We start from the raw sequence: 17,183 nt of genomic DNA, 5'->3' as shown, positions 1-17,183 counted from the left end.
TTTATTGCGAGTACGAAACTGCGATAGGTAAAATGTGAAAGCACACAAAACGGCATGAACAAGCCAAATACTGCGTGTTGTACCGTTACAAGTGCGAAACTGCTATGTTTTGACATTCTCGGTAAAGCGCATGCAAGTATCGTGAAACCTTAAAGAACGATGTCATTTAGCGAGATACAGCGTTCTGTACTGTAATAAGCTGGTGAAAAACTGTGAGGTTATGCAAATATCGTAATTGTGAACGAAACAGTGTAATAGAGCGTTTTTCAATACAAGTACGAATGTTAGGTTAGGTTAAGATATGAACCGTCGTAAAACCGCATTAAACAATGTCACTTAGTGAGATGCAGTGTTTTTCACCATTACAAGTCGGGAACTGCGATATCTAATGTGAAAGCGCTTGCAAACGTCGTTAGGTTAGGTTAGGTTAGGTTAGGTTAGGTTAGGTTACGTTAGGTTAGGTTTGGTTAGGTTAGGTTAGGTTAGGTTAGGTTAGGTTATGTTAGGTTAGGTTGGGTTAGGTTAGGTTAGGTTACGTTAGGTTAAGGTATGAACCGTCGTAAAACCGCAATAAACAATGTCACTTCGTGAGATGCAGTGTTTTTCACCTTTAGAAGTTGGGAACTGCGATATCTAATGTGAAAGCGCTTGAAACCGTCGTAATGTTGTAGAAAGCAATGTAAAGTAGCGAGTAAAACGTTTTCTAACGATAGAAGTGCGAAGGTTATGTTAGGTTGAGTTATGTTAGTTTAAGCTAGGTAGCGTCGTGAAACCACCAAAAACGACGTCATCTAACGAGATAGTGTTGTTTTATTGCGAGTACGAAACTGCGATAGGTAAAATGTGAAAGCACACAAAACGGCATGAACAAGCCAAATACTGCGTGTTGTACCGTTACAAGTGCGAAACTGCTATGTTTTGATATTCTCGTTAAAGCGCATGCAAGTATCGTGAAACCTTAAAGAACGATGTCATTTAGCGAGATACAACGTTCTGTACTGCAATAAGTTGGTGAAAAACTGTGAGGTTATGCAAATATGGTAATTGTAAACAAAACAGTGTAATAGAGCGTTTTTAGATACAAGTGCGAATGTTAGGTTAGGTTAAGATATGAACCGTCGTGAAACCGCATTAAACAATGTCAATTAGTGAGATGCAGTGTTTTTCACCATTAAAAGTCGGGAACTGCGATATCTAATAAGAAAGCGCTTGCAACCGTCGTTAGGTTAGGTTAGGTTAGGTTAGGTTAGGTTAGGTTAGGTTAGGTTTTGTTAGGTTAGGTTAGGTTAGGTTAGGTTAGATTAGGTTAGGTTGGGTTGAGTTGGGTTAGGTTAGGTTAGGTTAGGTTGGGTTAGGTTAGGTTAGGTTAGGTTACGTTAGGTTAGGTTAGGTTACGTTAGGTTAGGTTAGGTTAGGTTACGTTAGGTTAGGTTAGGTTAGGTAAGGATAATTTGGTTAGGTTAGGTAAGGTTAGGTTAGGTTAGGTTAGGTTGGGTTGGGTGTTGTTGGGTTGGGTTGGGTTGGGTTAGGTTGGGTTAGGTTAGGTTAGGTTAGGTTACGTTAGGTTAGGTTAGGTTACGTTAGGTTATGTTAGGTTAGGTTAGGTTAGGTTACGTTAGGTTAGGTTAGGTCAGGTAAGGTTAGGTTACGTTAGAATAGGTTAGGTTAGGTTAGGTTACGTTAGGTTAGGTTAAGTTAGGTTAGGTTAGGTTTGGTTAGGTTTGGTTAGGTTAGCTTAGGTTAGGTTGGGTTGGGTTGGGTTGGGTTAGGTTAGGTTAGGTTAGGTTAGGTTGGGTTAGGTTAGTTTAGGTTAGGTTAGGTTAGGTTGGGTTGGGTTGGGTTAGGTTAGGTTAGGTTAGGTTAGGTAAGGTTAGGTGAGGTTAGGTTAGGTTACGTTAGGTTAAGGTATGAACCGTCGTAAAACCGCATTAAACAATGTCACTTAGTGAGATGCAGTGTTTTTCACCTTTACAAGTTGGGAACTGTGATATCTAATGTGAAAGCGCTTGACACCGTCGTATTGTTGTAGAAAGCAATGTAAAGTAGCGAGTAAAACGTTTTATAACGATAGAAGTGCGAAGGTTATGTTAGATTGAGTTATGTTAGTTTAAGCTAGGTAGCGTCGTGAAACTACCAAAAACAACGTCATCTAACGAGATAGTGTTGTTTTATTGCGAGTATTAAACTGCGATAGGTGAAATGTTGTGAAAGCACACAAAACGGCATGAACAAGCCAAATACTGCGTGTTCTACCGTTACAAGTGCGAAACTGCTATATTGTGATATTCTCGTTAAAGCGCATGCAAGCATCGTGAAACCTTAAAGAACAATGTCATTTAGCGAGATACAGCGTTCTGTACTGCAATAAGTTGGTGAAAAACTGTGAGGTTATGCAAATATCGTAATTGTGAACGAAACAGTGTAATAGAGCGTTTTTCAATACAAGTACGAATGTTAGGTTAGGTTAAGATATGAACCGTCGTAAAACCGCATTAAACAATGTCACTTAGTGAGATGCAGTGTTTTTCACCATTACAAGTCGGGAACTGCGATATCTAATGTGAAAGCGCTTGCAAACGTCGTTAGGTTAGGTTAGGTTAGGTTAGGTTAGGTTAGGTTAGGTTAGGTTACGTTAGGTTAGGTTTGGTTAGGTTAGGTTAGGTTAGGTTAGGTTATGTTAGGTTAGGTTGGGTTGGGTTAGGTTAGGTTAGGTTACGTTAGGTTAAGGTATGAACCGTCGTAAAACCGCAATAAACAATGTCACTTCGTGAGATGCAGTGTTTTTCACCATTAAAAGTCGGGAACTGCGATATCTAATGTGAAAGCGCTTGCAACCGTCGTTAGGTTAGGTTAGGTTAGGTTAGGTTAGGTTAGGTTTTGTTAGGTTAGGTTAGGTTAGGTTAGGTTAGATTAGGTTAGGTTGGGTTGAGTTGGGTTAGGTTAGGTTAGCTTAGGTTGGGTTAGGTTAGGTTAGGTTAGGTTAGGTTACGTTACGTTAGGTTAGGTTAGGTTAGGTTACGTTAGGTTAGGTTAGGTTAGGTTACGATAGATTAGGTTAGGTTAGGTAAGGATAATTTGGTTAGGTTAGGTAAGGTTAGGTTAGGTTAGGTTGGGTTGGGTGTTGTTGGGTTGGGTTGGGTTGGGTTAGGTTGGGTTAGGTTAGGTTAGGTTACGTTAGGTTAGGTTAGGTTAGGTTAGGTTACGTTAGGTTATGTTAGGTTAGGTTACGTTAGGTTAGGTTAGGTCAGGTAAGGTTAGGTTACGTTAGAATAGGTTAGGTTAGGTTAGGTTACGTTAGGTGAGGTTAAGTTAGGTTAGGTTAGGTTTGGTTAGGTTTGGTTAGGTTAGCTTAGGTTAGGTTAGGTTGGGTTGGGTTGGGTTGGGTTAGGTTAGGTTAGGTTAGGTTGGGTTAGGTTAGTTTAGGTTAGGTTAGGTTAGGTTGGGTTGGGTTAGGTTAGGTTAGGTTAGGTTAGGTAAGGTTAGGTTAGGTTAGGTTAGGTTACGTTAGGTTAAGGTATGAACCGTCGTAAAACCGCATTAAACAATGTCACTTAGTGAGATGCAGTGTTTTTCACCTTTACTGCGATACTACTGCAATACAACTGCGATAGGTAAATTGTGAAAGCACACAAAACGGCTTGAACAAGCCAAATACTGCGTGTTGTACCGTTACAAGTGCGAAACTGCTATGTTTTGACATTCTTGGTAAGCGCAAGTTGGGAACTGCGATATCTAATGTGAAAGCGCTTGAAACCGTCGTATTGTTGTAGAAAGCAATGTAAAGTAGCGAGTAAAACGTTTTCTAACGATAGAAGTGCGAAGGTTATGTTAGGTTGAGTTATGTTAGTTTAAGCTAGGTAGCGTCGTGAAACTACCAAAAACAACGTCATCTAACGAGATAGTGTTGTTTTATTGCGAGTACAAAACTGCGATAGGTGAAATGTTGTGAAAGCACACAAAACGGCATGAACAAGCCAAATACTGCGTGTTGTACCGTTACAAGTGCGAAACTGCTATGTTGTGATATTCTCGTTAAAGCGCATGCAAGCATCGTGAAACCTTAAAGAACGATGTCATTTAGCGAGATACAGCGTTCTGTACTGCAATAAGTTGGTGAAAAACTGTGAGGTTATGCAAATAGCCTAATTGTGAACGAAACAGTGTAATAGAGCGTTTTTTAATACAAGTGCGAATGTTAGGTTAGGTTAAGATATGAACCGTCGTAAAACCGCATTAAACAATGTCACTTAGTGAGATGCAGTGTTTTTCACCATTACAAGTCGGGAACTGCGATATCTAATGTGAAAGCGCTTGCAAACGTCGTTAGGTTAGGTTAGGTTAGGTTACGTTAGGTTAGGTTAGGTTTGGTTAGGTTAGGTTAGGTTAGGTTAGGGATGTTAGGTAAGGTTTGGTTAGGTTAGGTTAGGTTAGGTTGGGTTAGGTAAGGTTAGGTTAGGTTAAGATATGAACCGCGCTAAAACCGCATTAAACAATGTCACTTAGTGAGATGCTGTGTTTTTAACCATTACAAGTCGGGAACTGCGATATCTAATGTGAAAGCGCATGAAACCGTCGTAATCTTGTAGAAAACATTGTAAAGTAGCGAATAAAACGTTTTCTAACGATAGAAGTGCGAAGGTTCGGTTAGTTTGAGCTAGGTAGCGTCGTGAAACCACCAAAAACGATGTCATCTAACGAGATAGTGTTGTTTTATTGCGAGTACGAAACTGCGATAGGTAAAATATTGGGAAAGCACACAAAATGGCATGAACTAGCCAGATACTGCGTCTTGTGCCGTTACAAGTGCGAAACTGCTTTAATGTGATATTCTCGTTAAAGCGCATGCAAGTATCGTGAAACCTTAAAGAACGATGTCATTTAGCGAGTTGCAGCGTTCTGTACTGTAATAAGTTGGTGAGAAACTGTGAGGTCAAGCAAATATCGTAATTGTGAACGAAACAGTGTAATTGAGCGTATTTAGATACAAGTGCGAATGTTAGGTTAGGTTGAGATATCAACCGTCGTAAAACCGCATTAAACAATGTCACTTAGTGAGATGTAGTGTTTTCCAACATTACAAGTCGGGAACTACGATATCTAATGTGAAAGCGCATGAAACCGTCGTAATCTTGTAGAAAACATTGTAAAGTTGCGAGTAAAACGTTTTCTAACGATAGAAGTGCGAAGGTTAGCTTGAGTTATGTTAGTTTAAGCTATGTAGCGTCGTGAGACCACCAAAAAGGACGTCATCTAACGAGATAGTGTTGTTTTATTGCATGTACGAAACTGCAATAGGTGAAATGTTGTGAAAGTACACAAAACGGCTTGAACAAGCCAGATACTGCGTGTAGTACCGTTACAAGTGCGAAACTGCTATAATGTGATATTCTCGTTAAAACGCATGCAAGCATCGTGAAACCTTAAAGAACGATGTCATTTAGCGAGATACAGCGTTCTGTACTGCAATAAGTTGGTGAAAAACTGTGAGGTTATGCAAATATCGTAATTGTGAACGAAACAGTGTAATAGAGCGTTTTTCAATACAAGTACGAATGTTAGGTTAGGTTAAGATATGAACCGTCGTAAAACCGCATTAAACAATGTCACTTAGTGAGATGCAGTGTTTTTCACCATTACAAGTCGGGAACTGCGATATCTGATGTGAAAGCGCTTGCAAACGTCGTTAGGTTAGGTTAGGTTAGGTTAGGTTAGGTTACGTTAGGTTAGGTTTGGTTAGGTTAGGTTAGGTTAGGTTAGGTTGTTAGGTTAGGTTGGGTTAGGTTAGGTTAGGTTACGTTAGGTTAAGGTATGAACCGTCGTAAAACCGCATTAAACAATGTCACTTAGTGAGATGCAGTGTTTTTCACCTTTACAAGTTGGGAACTGCGATATCTAATGTGAAAGCGCTTGAAACCGTCGTAATGTTGTAGAAAGCAATGTAAAGTAGCGAGTAAAACGTTTTCTAACGATAGAAGTGCGAAGGTTATGTTAGGTTGAGTTATGTTAGTTTAAGCTACGTAGCGTCGTGAAACCACCAAAAACGACGTCATCTAACGAGATAGTGTTGTTTTATTGCGAGTACGAAACTGCGATAGGTAAAATGTTGTGAAAGCACACAAAACGGCATGAACAAGCCAAATACTGCGTGTTGTACCGTTACAAGTGCGAAACTGCTATGTTGTGACATTCTCGGTAAAGCGCATGCAAGTATCGTGAAACCTTAAAGAACGATGTCCTTTAGCGAGATACAGCGTTCTGTACTGTAATAAGTTGGCGAGAAACTGTGAGGTCAAGCAAATATCGTAATTGTGAACGAAACAGTGTAATTGAGCGTCTTTAGATACAAGTGCGAATGTTAGGTTAGGTGCACATATCAACCGTCGTAAAACCGCATTAAACAATGTCACTTAGTGAGATGTAGTGTTTTTCAACATTACAAGTCGGGAACTACGATATCTAATGTGAAAGCGCATGAAACCGTCGTAATCTTGTAGAAAACATTGTAAAGTTGCGAGTAAAACGTTTTCTAACGATAGAAGTGTGAAGGTTAGGTTAGGTTAGGTTAGTTTAAGCTAGGTAGCGTCGTGAAACTACCAAAAACGACGTCATCTAACGAGATAGTGTTGTTTTATTGCGAGTATTAAACTGCGATAGGTGAAATGTTGTGAAAGCACACAAAACGGCATGAACAAGCCAAATACTGCGTGTTCTACCGTTACAAGTGCGAAACTGCTATATTGTGATATTCTCGTTAAAGCGCATGCAAGCATCGTGAAACCTTAAAGAACAATGTCATTTAGCGAGATACAACGTTCTGTACTGCAATAAGTTGGTGAAAAACTGTGAGGTTATGCAAATATGGTAATTGTGAACAAAACAGTGTAATAGAGCGTTTTTAGATACAAGTGCGAATGTTAGGTTAGGTTAAGATATGAACCGTCGTAAAACCGCATTAAACAATGTCAATTAGTGAGATGCAGTGTTTTTCACCATTAAAAGTCGGGCACTGCGATATCTAATGTGAAAGCGCTTGCAACCGTCGTTAGGTTAGGTTAGGTTAGGTTAGGTTTTGTTAGGTTAGGTTAGGTTAGGGTAAATTAGGTTAGGTTGGGTTGAGTTGGGTTAGGTTAGGTTAGGTTAGGTTAGGTTGGGTTAGGTTAGGTTAGGTTAGGTTAGGTTACGTTAGGTTAGGTTAGGTTACGTTAGGTTAGGTTAGGTTAGGTTACGTTAGGTTAGGTTAGGTTAGGTAAGGATAATTTGGTTAGGTTAGGTAAGGTTAGGTTAGGTTAGGTTAGGTTGGGTTGGGTGTTGTTGGGTTGGGTTGGGTTGGGTTGGGTTAGGTTGGGTTAGGTTAGGTTAGGTTACGTTAGGTTAGTTTAGGTTAGGTTAGGTTACGTTAGGTTATGTTAGGTTAGGTTAGGTACGTTAGGTTAGGTTAGGTCAGGTAAGGTTAGGTTACGTTAGGTTAGGTTAGGTTTGGTTAGGTTAGCTTAGGTTAGGTTAGGTTGGGTTGGGTTGGGTTGGGTTAGGTTAGGTTAGGTTGGGTTAGGTTAGTTTAGGTTAGGTTAGGTTAGGTTAGGTTAGGTTAGGTTAGGTTAAGGTATGAACCGTCGTAAAACCGCATTAAACAATGTCACTTAGTGAGATGCAGTGTTTTTCACCTTTACAAGTTGGGAACTGCGATATCTAATGTGAAAGCGCATGAAACCGTCGTAATCTTGTAGAAAACATTGTAAAGTAGCGAATAAAACGTTTTCTAACGATAGAAGTGCGAAGGTTCGGTTAGTTTGAGCTAGGTAGCGTCGTGAAACCACCAAAAACGATGTCATCTAACGAGATAGTGTTGTTTTATTGCGAGTACGAAACTGCGATAGGTGAAATATTGGGAAAGCACACAAAATGACATGAACTAGCCAGATACTGCGTCTTGTGCCGTTACAAGTGCGAAACTGCTTTAATGTGATATTCTCGTTAAAGCGCATGCAAGTATCGTGAAACCTTAAAGAACGATGTCATTTAGCGAGATACAGCGTTCTGAACTGTAATAAGTTGGTGAGAAACTGTGAGGTCAAGCAAATATCGTAATTGTGAACGAAACAGTGTAATTGAGCGTATTTAGATACAAGTGCGAATGTTAGGTTAGGTTGAGATATCAACCGTCGTAAAACCGCATTAAACAACGTCACTTAGTGAGATGTAGTGTTTTTCAACATTACAAGTCGGGAACTACGATATCTGATGTGAAAGCGCATGAAACCGTCGTAATCTTGTAGAAAACATTGTAGAGTTGCGAGTAAAACGTTTTCTAACGATAGAAGTGCGAAGGTTAGCTTGAGTTATGTTAGTTTAAGCTATGTAGCGTCGTGAGACCACCAAAAAGGACGTCATCTAACGAGATAGTGGTGTTTTTATTGCATGTACGTAACTGCAATAGGTGAAATGTTGTGAAAGTACACAAAACGGCTTGAACAAGCCAGATACTGCGTGTTGTACCGTTACAAGTGCGAAACTGCTATAATGTGATATTCTTGTTAAAGCGCATGCAAGCATCGTGAAACCTTAAAGAACGATGTCATTTCAGCGAGATACAGCGTTCTGTACTGCAATAAGTTGGTGAAAAACTGTGAGGTTATGCAAATATCGTAATTGTGAACGAAACAGTGTAATAGAGCGTTTTTCCATACAAGTACGAATGTTAGGTTAGGTTAAGATATGAACCGTCGTAAAACCGCATTAAACAATGTCAATTAGTGAGATGCAGTGTTTTTCACCATTAAAAGTCGGGAACTGCGATATCTAATGTGAAAGCGCTTGCAACCGTCGTTAGGTTAGGTTAGGTTAGGTTAGGTTAGGTTTTGTTAGGTTAGGTTAGGTTAGGTTAGATTAGGTTAGGTTGGGTTGAGTTGGGTTAGGTTAGGTTAGGTTAGGTTAGGTTGGGTTAGGTTAGGTTAGGTTACGTTAGGTTAGGTTAGGTTACGTTAGGTTAGGTTAGGTTAGGTTACGTTAGGTTAGGTTAGGTAAGGATAATTTGGTTAGGTTAGGTAAGGTTAGGTTAGGTTAGGTTGGGTTGGGTGTTGTTGGGTTGGGTTGGGTTGGGTTGGGTTAGGTTGGGTTAGGTTAGGTTAGGTTACGTTAGGTTAGGTTAGGTTAGGTTAGGTTAGGTTACGTTAGGTTATGTTAGGTTAGGTTAGGTTACGTTAGGTTAGGGTAGGTCAGGTAAGGTTAGGTTACGTTAGAATAGGTTAGGTTAGGTTACGTTAGGTTAGGTTAAGTTAGGTTAGGTTAGGTTTGGTTAGGTTTGGTTAGGTTAGCTTAGGTTAGGTTAGGTTGGGTTGGGTTGGGTTGGGTTAGGTTAGGTTAGGTTAGGTTGGGTTAGGTTAGTTTAGGTTAGGTTAGGTTAGGTTAGGTTGGGTTGGGTTGGGTTAGGTTAGGTTAGGTTAGGTTAGGTTAGGTAAGGTTAGGTTAGGTTAGGTTAGGTTACGTTAGGTTAAGGTATGAATCGTCGTAAAACCGCATTAAACAATGTCACTTAGTGAGATGCAGTGTTTTTCACCTTTACAAGTTGGGAACTGCGATATCTAATGTGAAAGCGCATGAAACCGTCGTAATCTTGTAGAAAACATTGTAAAGTAGCGAATAAAACGTTTTCTAACGATAAAAGTGCGAAGGTTCGGTTAGTTTGAGCTAGGTAGCGTCGTGAAACCACAAAAAACGATGTCATCTAACGAGATAGTGTTGTTTTATTGCGAGTACGAAACTGCGATAGGTGAAATATTGGGAAAGCACACAAAATGGCATGAACTAGCCAGATACTGCGTCTTGTGCCGTTACAAGTGCGAAACTGGTTTAATGTGATATTCTCGTTAAAGCGCATGCAAGTATCGTAAAACCTTAAAGAACGATGTCATTTAGCGAGATACAGCGTTCTGAACTGTAATAAGTTGGTGAGAAACTGTGAGGTCAAGCAAATATCGTAATTGTGAACGAAACAGTGTAATTGAGCGTATTTAGATACAAGTGCGAATGTTAGGTTAGGTTGAGATATCAACCGTCGTAAAACCGCATTAAACAATGTCACTTAGTGAGATGTAGTGTTTTTCAACATTACAAGTCGGGAACTACAATATCTAATGTGAAAGCGCATGAAACCGTCGTAATCTTGTAGAAAACATTGTAAAGTTGCGAGTAAAACGTTTTCTAACGATAGAAGTGCGAAGGTTAGCTTGAGTTATGTTAGTTTAAGCTATGTAGCGTCGTGAGACCACCAAAAAGGACGTCATCTAACGAGATAGTGTTGTTTTATTGCATGTACGTAACTGCAATAAGTGAAATGTTGTAAAAGTACACAAAACGGCTTGAACAAGCCAGATACTGCGTGTTGTACCGTTACAAGTGCGAAACTGCTATAATGTGATATTCTCGTTAAAGCGCATGCAAGTATCGTGAAACCTTAAAGAACGATGTCATTTAGCGAGATACAGCGTTTTGTACTGCAATAAGTTGGTGAAAAACTGTGAGGTTATGCAAATATCGTAATTGTGAACGAAACAGTGTAATAGAGCGTTTTTCCATACAAGTACGAATGTTAGGTTAGGTTAATATATGAACCGTCGTAAAACCGCATTAAACAATGTCACTTAGTGAGATGCAGTCTTTTTCACCATTACAAGTCGGGAACTGCGATATCTAATGTGAAAGCGCTTGCAAACGTCGTTAGGTTAGGTTAGGTTAGGTTACGTTAGGTTAGGTTTGGTTAGGTTAGGTTAGGTTAGGTTATGTTAGGTTAGGTTGGGTTAGGTTAGGTTGGGTTAGGCTAGGTTAGGTTAAGATATGAACCGCGCTAAAACCGCATTAAACAATGTCACTTAGTGAGATGCAGTGTTTTTCACCTTTACAAGTTGGGAACTGCGATATCTAATGTGAAAGCGCTTGAAACCGTCGTAATGTTGTAGAAAGCATTGTAAAGTAGCGAGTAAAACGTTTTCTAACGATAGAAGTGCGAAGGTTATGTTAGGTTGAGTTATGTTAGTTTAAGCTAGGTAGCGTCGTGAAACCACCAAAAACGACGTCATCTAACGAGATAGTGTTGTTTATTGCGAGTACGAAACTGCGATAGGTAAAATGTTGTGAAAGCACACAAAATGACATGAACTAGCCAGATACTGCGTCTTGTGCCGTTACAAGTGCGAAACTGCTTTAATGTGATATTCTCGTTAAAGCGCATGCAAGTATCGTGAAACCTTAAAGAACGATGTCATTTAGCGAGATACAGCGTTCTGAACTGTAATAAGTTGGTGAGAAACTGTGAGGTCAAGCAAATATCGTAATTGTGAACGAAACAGTGTAATTGAGCGTATTTAGATACAAGTGCGAATGTTAGGTTAGGTTGAGATATCAACCGTCGTAAAACCGCATTAAACAACGTCACTTAGTGAGATGTAGTGTTTTTCAACATTACAAGTCGGGAACTACGATATCTGATGTGAAAGCGCATGAAACCGTCGTAATCTTGTAGAAAACATTGTAAAGTTGCGAGTAAAACGTTTTCTAACGATAGAAGTGCGAAGGTTAGCTTGAGTTATGTTAGTTTAAGCTATGTAGCGTCGTGAGACCACCAAAAAGGACGTCATCTAACGAGATAGTGGTGTTTTTATTGCATGTACGTAACTGCAATAGGTGAAATGTTGTGAAAGTACACAAAACGGCTTGAACAAGCCAGATACTGCGTGTTGTACCGTTACAAGTGCGAAACTGCTATAATGTGATATTCTTGTTAAAGCGCATGCAAGCATCGTGAAACCTTAAAGAACGATGTCATTTAGCGAGATACAGCGTTCTGTACTGCAATAAGTTGGTGAAAAACTGTGAGGTTATGCAAATATCGTAATTGTGAACGAAACAGTGTAATAGAGCGTTTTTCCATACAAGTACGAATGTTAGGTTAGGTTAAGATATGAACCGTCGTAAAACCGCATTAAACAATGTCAATTAGTGAGATGCAGTGTTTTTCACCATTAAAAGTCGGGAACTGCGATATCTAATGTGAAAGCGCTTGCAACCGTCGTTAGGTTAGGTTAGGTTAGGTTAGGTTAGGTTTTGTTAGGTTAGGTTAGGTTAGGTTAGGTTAGATTAGGTTAGGTTGGGTTGAGTTGGGTTAGGTTAGGTTAGGTTAGGTTAGGTTGGGTTAGGTTAGGTTAGGTTACGTTAGGTTAGGTTAGGTTACGTTAGGTTAGGTTAGGTTAGGTTACGTTAGGTTAGGTTAGGTAAGGATAACTTGGTTAGGTTAGGTAAGGTTAGGTTAGGTTAGGTTGGGTTGGGTGTTGTTGGGTTGGGTTGGGTTGGGTTGGGTTAGGTTGGGTTAGGTTAGGTTAGGTTACGTTAGGTTAGGTTAGGTTAGGTTAGGTTAGGTTACGTTAGGTTATGTTAGGTTAGGTTAGGTTACGTTAGGTTAGGGTAGGTCAGGTAAGGTTAGGTTACGTTAGAATAGGTTAGGTTAGGTTACGTTAGGTTAGGTTAAGTTAGGTTAGGTTAGGTTTGGTTAGGTTAGCTTAGGTTAGGTTAGGTTGGGTTGGGTTGGGTTGGGTTAGGTTAGGTTAGGTTAGGTTGGGTTAGGTTAGTTTAGGTTAGGTTAGGTTAGGTTAGGTTGGGTTGGGTTGGGTTAGGTTAGGTTAGGTTAGGTTAGGTAAGGTTAGGTTAGGTTAGGTTAGGTTACGTTAGGTTAAGGTATGAATCGTCGTAAAACCGCATTAAACAATGTCACTTAGTGAGATGCAGTGTTTTTCACCTTTACAAGTTGGGAACTGCGATATCTAATGTGAAAGCGCATGAAACCGTCGTAATCTTGTAGAAAACATTGTAAAGTAGCGAATAAAACGTTTTCTAACGATAAAAGTGCGAAGGTTCGGTTAGTTTGAGCTAGGTAGCGTCGTGAAACCACAAAAAACGATGTCATCTAACGAGATAGTGTTGTTTTATTGCGAGTACGAAACTGCGATAGGTGAAATATTGGGAAAGCACACAAAATGGCATGAACTAGCCAGATACTGCGTCTTGTGCCGTTACAAGTGCGAAACTGGTTTAATGTGATATTCTCGTTAAAGCGCATGCAAGTATCGTAAAACCTTAAAGAACGATGTCATTTAGCGAGATACAGCGTTCTGAACTGTAATAAGTTGGTGAGAAACTGTGAGGTCAAGCAAATATCGTAATTGTGAACGAAACAGTGTAATTGAGCGTATTTAGATACAAGTGCGAATGTTAGGTTAGGTTGAGATATCAACCGTCGTAAAACCGCATTAAACAATGTCACTTAGTGAGATGTAGTGTTTTTCAACATTACAAGTCGGGAACTACAATATCTAATGTGAAAGCGCATGAAACCGTCGTAATCTTGTAGAAAACATTGTAAAGTTGCGAGTAAAACGTTTTCTAACGATAGAAGTGCGAAGGTTAGCTTGAGTTATGTTAGTTTAAGCTATGTAGCGTCGTGAGACCACCAAAAAGGACGTCATCTAACGAGATAGTGTTGTTTTATTGCATGTACGTAACTGCAATAAGTGAAATGTTGTAAAAGTACACAAAACGGCTTGAACAAGCCAGATACTGCGTGTTGTACCGTTACAAGTGCGAAACTGCTATAATGTGATATTCTCGTTAAAGCGCATGCAAGTATCGTGAAACCTTAAAGAACGATGTCATTTAGCGAGATACAGCGTTTTGTACTGCAATAAGTTGGTGAAAAACTGTGAGGTTATGCAAATATCGTAATTGTGAACGAAACAGTGTAATAGAGCGTTTTTCCATACAAGTACGAATGTTAGGTTAGGTTAATATATGAACCGTCGTAAAACCGCATTAAACAATGTCACTTAGTGAGATGCAGTCTTTTTCACCATTACAAGTCGGGAACTGCGATATCTAATGTGAAAGCGCTTGCAAACGTCGTTAGGTTAGGTTAGGTTAGGTTACGTTAGGTTAGGTTTGGTTAGGTTAGGTTAGGTTAGGTTATGTTAGGTTAGGTTGGGTTAGGTTAGGTTGGGTTAGGCTAGGTTAGGTTAAGATATGAACCGCGCTAAAACCGCATTAAACAATGTCACTTAGTGAGATGCAGTGTTTTTCACCTTTACAAGTTGGGAACTGCGATATCTAATGTGAAAGCGCTTGAAACCGTCGTAATGTTGTAGAAAGCATTGTAAAGTAGCGAGTAAAACGTTTTCTAACGATAGAAGTGCGAAGGTTATGTTAGGTTGAGTTATGTTAGTTTAAGCTAGGTAGCGTCGTGAAACCACCAAAAACGACGTCATCTAACGAGATAGTGTTGTTTATTGCGAGTACGAAACTGCGATAGGTAAAATGTTGTGAAAGCACACAAAATGACATGAACTAGCCAGATACTGCGTCTTGTGCCGTTACAAGTGCGAAACTGCTTTAATGTGATATTCTCGTTAAAGCGCATGCAAGTATCGTGAAACCTTAAAGAACGATGTCATTTAGCGAGATACAGCGTTCTGAACTGTAATAAGTTGGTGAGAAACTGTGAGGTCAAGCAAATATCGTAATTGTGAACGAAACAGTGTAATTGAGCGTATTTAGATACAAGTGCGAATGTTAGGTTAGGTTGAGATATCAACCGTCGTAAAACCGCATTAAACAACGTCACTTAGTGAGATGTAGTGTTTTTCAACATTACAAGTCGGGAACTACGATATCTGATGTGAAAGCGCATGAAACCGTCGTAATCTTGTAGAAAACATTGTAAAGTTGCGAGTAAAACGTTTTCTAACGATAGAAGTGCGAAGGTTAGCTTGAGTTATGTTAGTTTAAGCTATGTAGCGTCGTGAGACCACCAAAAAGGACGTCATCTAACGAGATAGTGGTGTTTTTATTGCATGTACGTAACTGCAATAGGTGAAATGTTGTGAAAGTACACAAAACGGCTTGAACAAGCCAGATACTGCGTGTTGTACCGTTACAAGTGCGAAACTGCTATAATGTGATATTCTTGTTAAAGCGCATGCAAGCATCGTGAAACCTTAAAGAACGATGTCATTTAGCGAGATACAGCGTTCTGTACTGCAATAAGTTGGTGAAAAACTGTGAGGTTATGCAAATATCGTAATTGTGAACGAAACAGTGTAATAGAGCGTTTTTCCATACAAGTACGAATGTTAGGTTAGGTTAAGATATGAACCGTCGTAAAACCGCATTAAACAATGTCAATTAGTGAGATGCAGTGTTTTTCACCATTAAAAGTCGGGAACTGCGATATCTAATGTGAAAGCGCTTGCAACCGTCGTTAGGTTAGGTTAGGTTAGGTTAGGTTAGGTTTTGTTAGGTTAGGTTAGGTTAGGTTAGGTTAGATTAGGTTAGGTTGGGTTGAGTTGGGTTAGGTTAGGTTAGGTTAGGTTAGGTTGGGTTAGGTTAGGTTAGGTTACGTTAGGTTAGGTTAGGTTACGTTAGGTTAGGTTAGGTTAGGTTACGTTAGGTTAGGTTAGGTAAGGATAACTTGGTTAGGTTAGGTAAGGTTAGGTTAGGTTAGGTTGGGTTGGGTGTTGTTGGGTTGGGTTGGGTTGGGTTGGGTTAGGTTGGGTTAGGTTAGGTTAGGTTACGTTAGGTTAGGTTAGGTTAGGTTAGGTTAGGTTACGTTAGGTTATGTTAGGTTAGGTTAGGTTACGTTAGGTTAGGGTAGGTCAGGTAAGGTTAGGTTACGTTAGAATAGGTTAGGTTAGGTTACGTTAGGTTAGGTTAAGTTAGGTTAGGTTAGGTTTGGTTAGGTTTGGTTAGGTTAGCTTAGGTTAGGTTAGGTTGGGTTGGGTTGGGTTGGGTTAGGTTAGGTTAGGTTAGGTTAGGTTGGGTTAGGTTAGTTTAGGTTAGGTTAGGTTAGGTTAGGTTGGGTTGGGTTGGGTTAGGTTAGGTTAGGTAAGGTTAGGTTAGGTTAGGTTAGGTTACGTTAGGTTAAGGTATTAATCGTCGTAAAACCGCATTAAACAATGTCACTTAGTGAGATGCAGTGTTTTTCACCTGTACAAGTTGGGAACTGCGATATCTAATGTGAAAGCGCATGAAACCGTCGTAATCTTGTAGAAAACATTGTAAAGTAGCGAATAAAACGTTTTCTAACGATAAAAGTGCGAAGGTTCGGTTAGTTTGAGCTAGGTAGCGTCGTGAAACCACCAAAAACGATGTCATCTAACGAGATAGTGTTGTTTTATTGCGAGTACGAAACTGCGATAGGTGAAATATTGGGAAAGCACACAAAATGGCATGAACTAGCCATATACTGCGTCTTGTGCCGTTACAAGTGCGAAACTGGTTTAATGTGATATTCTCGTTAAAGCGCATGCAAGTATCGTAAAACCTTAAAGAACGATGTCATTTAGCGAGATACAGCGTTCTGAACTGTAATAAGTTGGTGAGAAACTGTGAGGTCAAGCAAATATCGTAATTGTGAACGAAACAGTGTAATTGAGCGTATTTAGATACAAGTGCGAATGTTAGGTTAGGTTGAGATATCAACCGTCGTAAAACCGCATTAAACAATGTCACTTAGTGAGATGTAGTGTTTTTCAACATTACAAGTCGGGAACTACAATATCTAATGTGAAAGCGCATGAAACCGTCGTAATCTTGTAGAAAACATTGTAAAGTTGCGAGTAAAACGTTTTCTAACGATAGAAGTGCGAAGGTTAGCTTGAGTTATGTTAGTTTAAGCTATGTAGCGTCGTGAGACCACCAAAAAGGACGTCATCTAACGAGATAGTGTTGTTTTATTGCATGTACGTAACTGCAATAAGTGAAATGTTGTAAAAGTACACAAAACGGCTTGAACAAGCCAGATACTGCGTGTTGTACCGTTACAAGTGCGAAACTGCTATAATGTGATATTCTCGTTAAAGCGCATGCAAGTATCGTGAAACCTTAAAGAACGATGTCATTTAGCGAGATACAGCGTTCCGTACTGCAATAAGTTGGTGAAAAACTGTGAGGTTATGCAAATATCGTAATTGTGAACGAAACAGTGTAATAGAGCGTTTTTCCATACAAGTACGAATGTTAGGTTAGGTTAAGATATGAACCGTCGTAAAACCGCATTAAACAATGTCAATTAGTGAGATGCAGTGTTTTTCACCATTAAAAGTCGGGAACTGCGATATCTAATGTGAAAGCGCTTGCAACCGTCGTTA

The sequence above is a fragment of the Rhipicephalus microplus genome, chromosome 2, assembly GCF_043290135.1.
Source record: "Rhipicephalus microplus isolate Deutch F79 chromosome 2, USDA_Rmic, whole genome shotgun sequence".
Lineage (NCBI taxonomy): Eukaryota > Metazoa > Arthropoda > Arachnida > Ixodida > Ixodidae > Rhipicephalus > Rhipicephalus microplus.
Note: the sequence above shows the minus strand (reverse complement) of the source record.